Source organism: Humulus lupulus, chromosome 5 (assembly GCF_963169125.1).
Source record: "Humulus lupulus chromosome 5, drHumLupu1.1, whole genome shotgun sequence".
Taxonomy (NCBI): Eukaryota; Viridiplantae; Streptophyta; class Magnoliopsida; order Rosales; family Cannabaceae; genus Humulus; species Humulus lupulus.
In genome coordinates this window covers 201,142,533-201,147,899 of record NC_084797.1, presented here as the reverse complement: position 1 = coordinate 201,147,899, position 5,367 = coordinate 201,142,533, and the positions used below count along the sequence as shown (strand labels likewise).

The 5,367-nt window shown below is 38.5% G+C and overlaps 1 non-coding gene across 1 annotated transcript; it reads right to left on the bottom strand.

Moving 5' to 3' along the window:
* Positions 1-4,979: 4,979 nt before the first annotated feature.
* TRNAG-UCC (transfer RNA glycine (anticodon UCC)) lies at positions 4,980-5,051 on the bottom strand. Its single transcript has one exon. It is a non-coding gene; the product is annotated as a tRNA-Gly (tRNA).
* Positions 5,052-5,367: the final 316 nt, after the last annotated feature.

The following is a 5,367-nucleotide window of genomic DNA, read 5'->3' as shown; positions in this document are numbered from 1 at the left end:
GGTACACAACTGAAGTTTAGTACTGCCTATCATCCTTAGACAGATGGAAAATCTGAGCAAGATGATACAAATATTAGAGGAAATGCTGCGAGCATGTGTGCTAGACTTTGAAGGGTCCTCGAGTAAGTATTTGCCTTTGATAGAGTTTTCCTACAATAACAGTTATCAGTCGACCATTGGGGTGACTCCTTATGAGATGTTGTACGGTAGGAAATGTACATCGCCAATTCTTTGGACGAGACAGGAGAAAGGAAATACTTGGGTCCTGAGGTAGTTCAGAGGACCAATGAGGCTATTGTGAAGATCAGAGCTCGGATGATCATTTCTTAAAGTAGACAGAAAATTTATGCAGAACCGAAGTGCAGGAACGTGGAGTTCCAAGTGGGAGACTATGTCTTCCTTAAAGTCTCACCATGGAAAGGGGTAAGGAGGTTTGGGAAGAAGGGCAAGTTGAGCCCTATATTTGTGGGACCATTTGAGATCCTAGAGAGAGGATTGGTCAGGTGGCCTATAGATTGGCCTTACCTCTGGCACTATCGGCTATACACAATGTGTTCCATGTTTCGACACTTCAAAAATATGTATCAGATGTGACTCATGTGTTGAGTTACGAAGATCTGGAGTCCTATGAGGCACACCAGTCCAGATACTAGACAGGAAGGACAAGGTTATAAGGAACACGACCATATCTTTGGTTAAGGTATTATGGAGGAACATCAAGGTCGAGGAAGCGACCTGGGAGCTGGAGTCAGATATGCAGAATTAGTATCCCGAGTTGTTCAGGTAAAATTTCGAGGACGAAATTCCTGTAAGGAGGAGATAGTTGTAACGTCCCAAATTCCCTAATATGGCTTAGTGCCTTGATTAGGGGGTCAGGAAGGCAATAATTTGTTTATCGTATTATTATGTGATAATATGCATGATTATGTGAGTTGTATTATTATATGATTGTATGGCGTACATGTGGGTCCGTTTCTTATTAGAAGGGCATTTTAGTAATTTTGGCCCATTGAGGACATATTTGTATATTTGTGTGTATATGGATTGAGACCACATTATTATGTGGATATATTTGGGTTATTCGGCATGAGGCGATCCTAGGGAGCAAGTTAGCAGTTTATTCATAACGGGGTCAAATGCTTGGCTCGGGGTGAGCCTAGGGGTATTTTGGTAATTTAGAACATTACTAGGGTTTTTCGGGTAATGGGAAACTATTTGGTAATCATTTAGGATATTGGAAGTAATGATAATTATAGGGCGTTAATTATGATTAACGGGGTATGAGACAAAAGACAAATTTGCCCTTAGGGGCATGTGATGAGTAGGCTAAGGGGAAGGAAACAAAAACTTTCGAGAAATCAGATACTTAGCTCTCCCTCTCTCTTTCGTTACTCTCTCATACGATTGGAGGACCTTGGATTTTTTGAGAAGAAAGGCTTGGAAATTGAAGATTTAAGCTGGGAATTCAAGTAGGAGGAAGATAAGGGGCGTGGTTCTTTAGTGAGGTAAGATTATACTCAGTCTTATGGTGAATTCTTGCTTTGGTTTAAGTTTTAGCAGAGTTTTAAACCTAGGGCTGGGTTTTGATTTGGGTTAGAGATTGAGTTTGGTTTTTGAGGTGTGTGTACTGCTTAGGATATGTGTTTAGGGTTTTAGAATCATTTGAGAATTTAAGGCAAGTTTGGGATGAGATTTGGGAGCTTTGGCTTGGAGAAAAATGGTGGAAAACCCAGTTTTTCTAGGTTCGCGTAGGGGCGCCGCGACACTGTTCTTTCGAGCCACGACGCTGGGATGTTCCAGGGCAGGGAGCCCTGGTTGTGTGTCGCGGCACTTGTAAGGCTATGCCGCGGCGCTAGGCCATTTTCAGGGGCCTTCATTTTGCATTTTTAGGGAATAGGCCCAGGGGCTCGGGGGATGATTTCACCACCCCGTGTGGGGGAGTTGGAGGTCCCGAGAGCACATGATTGGTCCTGGGGTTCAATTATGGAATCGAATTGTAATGAGAATGTTACTTGTGGGTTGTGACTAGGTTATCGAGAGGGCTCGGGAGAGGATCGTCCTCGGGAGTCGCACTTGCTTGCCTAATTTCTTACAGTCGGACCAAAGGTAAGAAAACTGCACTCAATACGTAATGTACGTGATTAGGGCTTGGCCCGGTTGTTGAATATAGATTTTATTAGGGCTTGGGGCCCGTAAATGCGCATGATTATAATTATGATTGTGATTGTTTGATTAAACATGTTGAATGCTCTGTATCTAGATAATTGCTAAATAGTGTATGCCTGTTTGCATTATCTGTTTGGGAAAGGCTTGACTTATGAGTCAAGAACGGAAATAACGCCGAACGCTGGTTGAAAGCATTGACTTATAAGTCAAGGGCGGCAGTAGTGCGCTGAGCGCTGGTCGTTATGGTTAGGCCTGATCAGGAGCGCATTATACGCTTGTTCGACCTAATGGTCGTGGAATAATTAAGCGCCAGGTACGTTGGGCCAGCTCCAAGGCTGGTTATACAGAAGATAGGACAACGGGCCCCGGGGTGACTTATTAGTCCCATATCCTATGGCATGGCCCCGGTATGACTTATTAGTCATCTTGTTAGGGAAGTAGGCCCCTGTGTGACAGTGTAGCCATTTATTTGCATAGAACGCATGCATGAGTAGGGTTATTACTGCTGGACATGCTTATTATAATTCTATGATATGTTATTGACTGCTTATGAGCATGTTTAAGTCTTCTGGCTGAGCCTTGACTCACGGATGCTATGTGGTGCAGGTAAGGGAAAATGAAAGCAGAACTAGCCATGAATTGGAGAGCTTTGGTGGTGACGTGTACATATGCGATTGCTCGACCACCACGGCCGAGGTTTCTCAGAAGAACTAGGGTCAAAACCTATTTTTCCGCCTAGGACGATTGTTTGGAATTTTGAGTTGTATTTATCCTTTTTAAACTATAAACGACTTTGTAAATGTTTATTTTGGGATCCCATGTACATACTTAACGTTTTAATGAAAATACTATTCCTTTTGACCGAAATTTTTAACCCTAAACCGTTAATAACGTTTAGTTGCATGTTTATGGCCAAATAACTCGATTAGCGAGCCTAGCACTATTTAAATTACACAGTGTAACACTCTTGGTTATCCAGGGTGTTACAAACTCTCTCTGAAAAACTAAAAAAACACACTAATATGAGCTCAAATATGTTCGAAATAGCAAAAAAAAAAAAAAAAGTAAACAAACAATACACAAGACAAAAAAATGAACAATCTTCTTACTCGTGGTTTTTCTCCTCCAAAATCCCTCAAAATAGATGTTGCCTTTGATATTTGGGCCTTTATAGAGGCAATGGAGATGACTAACAATGATATCAGTAATAAATTTGGCACTCACCGTGGCTTTTGGTGAGGGTTTCGTGAGAGAGAGAGAGAGAGAGAGAGAGAATAGAGAGGAAGAAAGGGTTTTGGTCTTCTTGATATAATGGGAGGGGTATTTTGGTAGATGGGGAATGTTTGGCATCAAATTGAAATGATGAATAATACTAGTATTTTTTGGTAATAGGAGACACTATTAAGCATAAAGATTGAGATTTCCTTAGCCAAAAGACATCTATAATTTGAATAACTCTTGGCTTCGAAATATGGGAACCTATTTTTGTTGAACTGAATTGTTTCTTACCCTTTTTTAATTGTCGTTTGATGTATACAATTATACCAATTTTGAACTTTATAAAAATGAAGAAGATTTTCTTGCACCCTTATTTTAATTTGAATAACTCTTGGTTTCGAAATATGGGAACCTATTTTTTTTAATTGAATTGTTTTTCACCCTTTTTTTAATTGTCGTTTGATGTATACAATTATACCAACTTTGAACTTTATAAAAATGAAGAAGATTTTCTTGCACCCCTATTTTAATTTGACAGCATAATCACATATAAATTTTATGATTTATCATATTCTATATGGCTCTATCTTATTATTGGAGACTTTTTGTGGCTTAAAAAGGCTACATCAAAGTGGACTGTGAAAAATATGAAAATCAATTTTGATCTTAGGAGAATTTGAGCAACATAATGACATAGAAAAAAATCAAGATTTATCATTTCCCTTTTGGTTATATCTCACTTTCGAAAACCTTTTGTGACTTATAAAGCCTAAGTCAAAGCGGACTAAAGACAAAAGAAAATAATCTATGTATGAGAAGAGAGATCTTAGAATGATAAGAAGAAGATAGGAACCAACCCTTATACTCACTTTGAAGACAACCTTGAAGATGAACTTTTCTCTTAACTTTGTGTTTATTTTCTTTTTGAGAATTTTGACAGTTTTTTATTTTTTTTTCTCCCCTTTGTCTGATTTTTTTTGCCATTTAATAGATTATTTTATAAATAATTGACAAGAGAATGAACCAAGTGGAGTAGAGGAGAGTGATGACAGGTGAGTAGCGACTGGTGAGAGGTTATTGGTCAGTAATTTTTTTTTCTCATCCATTCTTTTTCATTTTTCTTTTTATTTTATTTTTTAATAATAAAATAAAAAAACGGTTCAACACAGAATCAACAAAATACAAACAGGTCAAATAATTGAGGAACAAGTTACAAAAAATGTGAAATAATTAAGGAAATTGAAGCAACCAGCGAATATAAAAACAAACTTTTTAAAAAAAAAAAAATTAAAGATTTCCAATAAAAGTATACCACTTCTTTTGTTTGCTGTGAAAAGAAGAAACTTTAATTAAAATAAGAAAAATATCTGGGGAGCAAGCAGAACAGGGGCCATCTCCCAAAAAGACAGCAAACCAAAAACAAAATTACAAAAGAAGTAGATGCCCAAGCAGCTAATGAAGAATGAGCACAAGTAATATTTTGAGTTCGGGGAATCCAAGTAACGCATGAGAGTAAAGTATACCACTTCTTACTAATAATTGCCACAAAAATAATTAGTTTTTTTTGTTTAAATAAAGCTTTTAAAATAAAAATATGCGTCTGCCGGGAGTCGAACCCGGGTCTATTGCTTGGAAGGCAATTATCCTAACCGTTGGACTACAAACGCCGACCTTTCTCCCTTCCCGTTAAGAAATTAATTGAATTATTTTTCCTTTTAATGATGTTCATTCCCTTATAATACTTCAGCGACAAGTAAACCAAGAAAACGACAATTTTATGTACTACCCCAAAAAGAGGTCTAGGTGTAGCTAGAGCTGTAAATACGGGCCGGGCTTTCTAGCACAGCACGAAACTGGCACGAGCCCGAGAGGCACGAGCATGATACGACACGAAAAAATATGGGCTTGGACCAGGCACGACACGAATTGAAAATTGGCACGACAAGACACGACACGACACGACACGATAAAAAACTCGATATT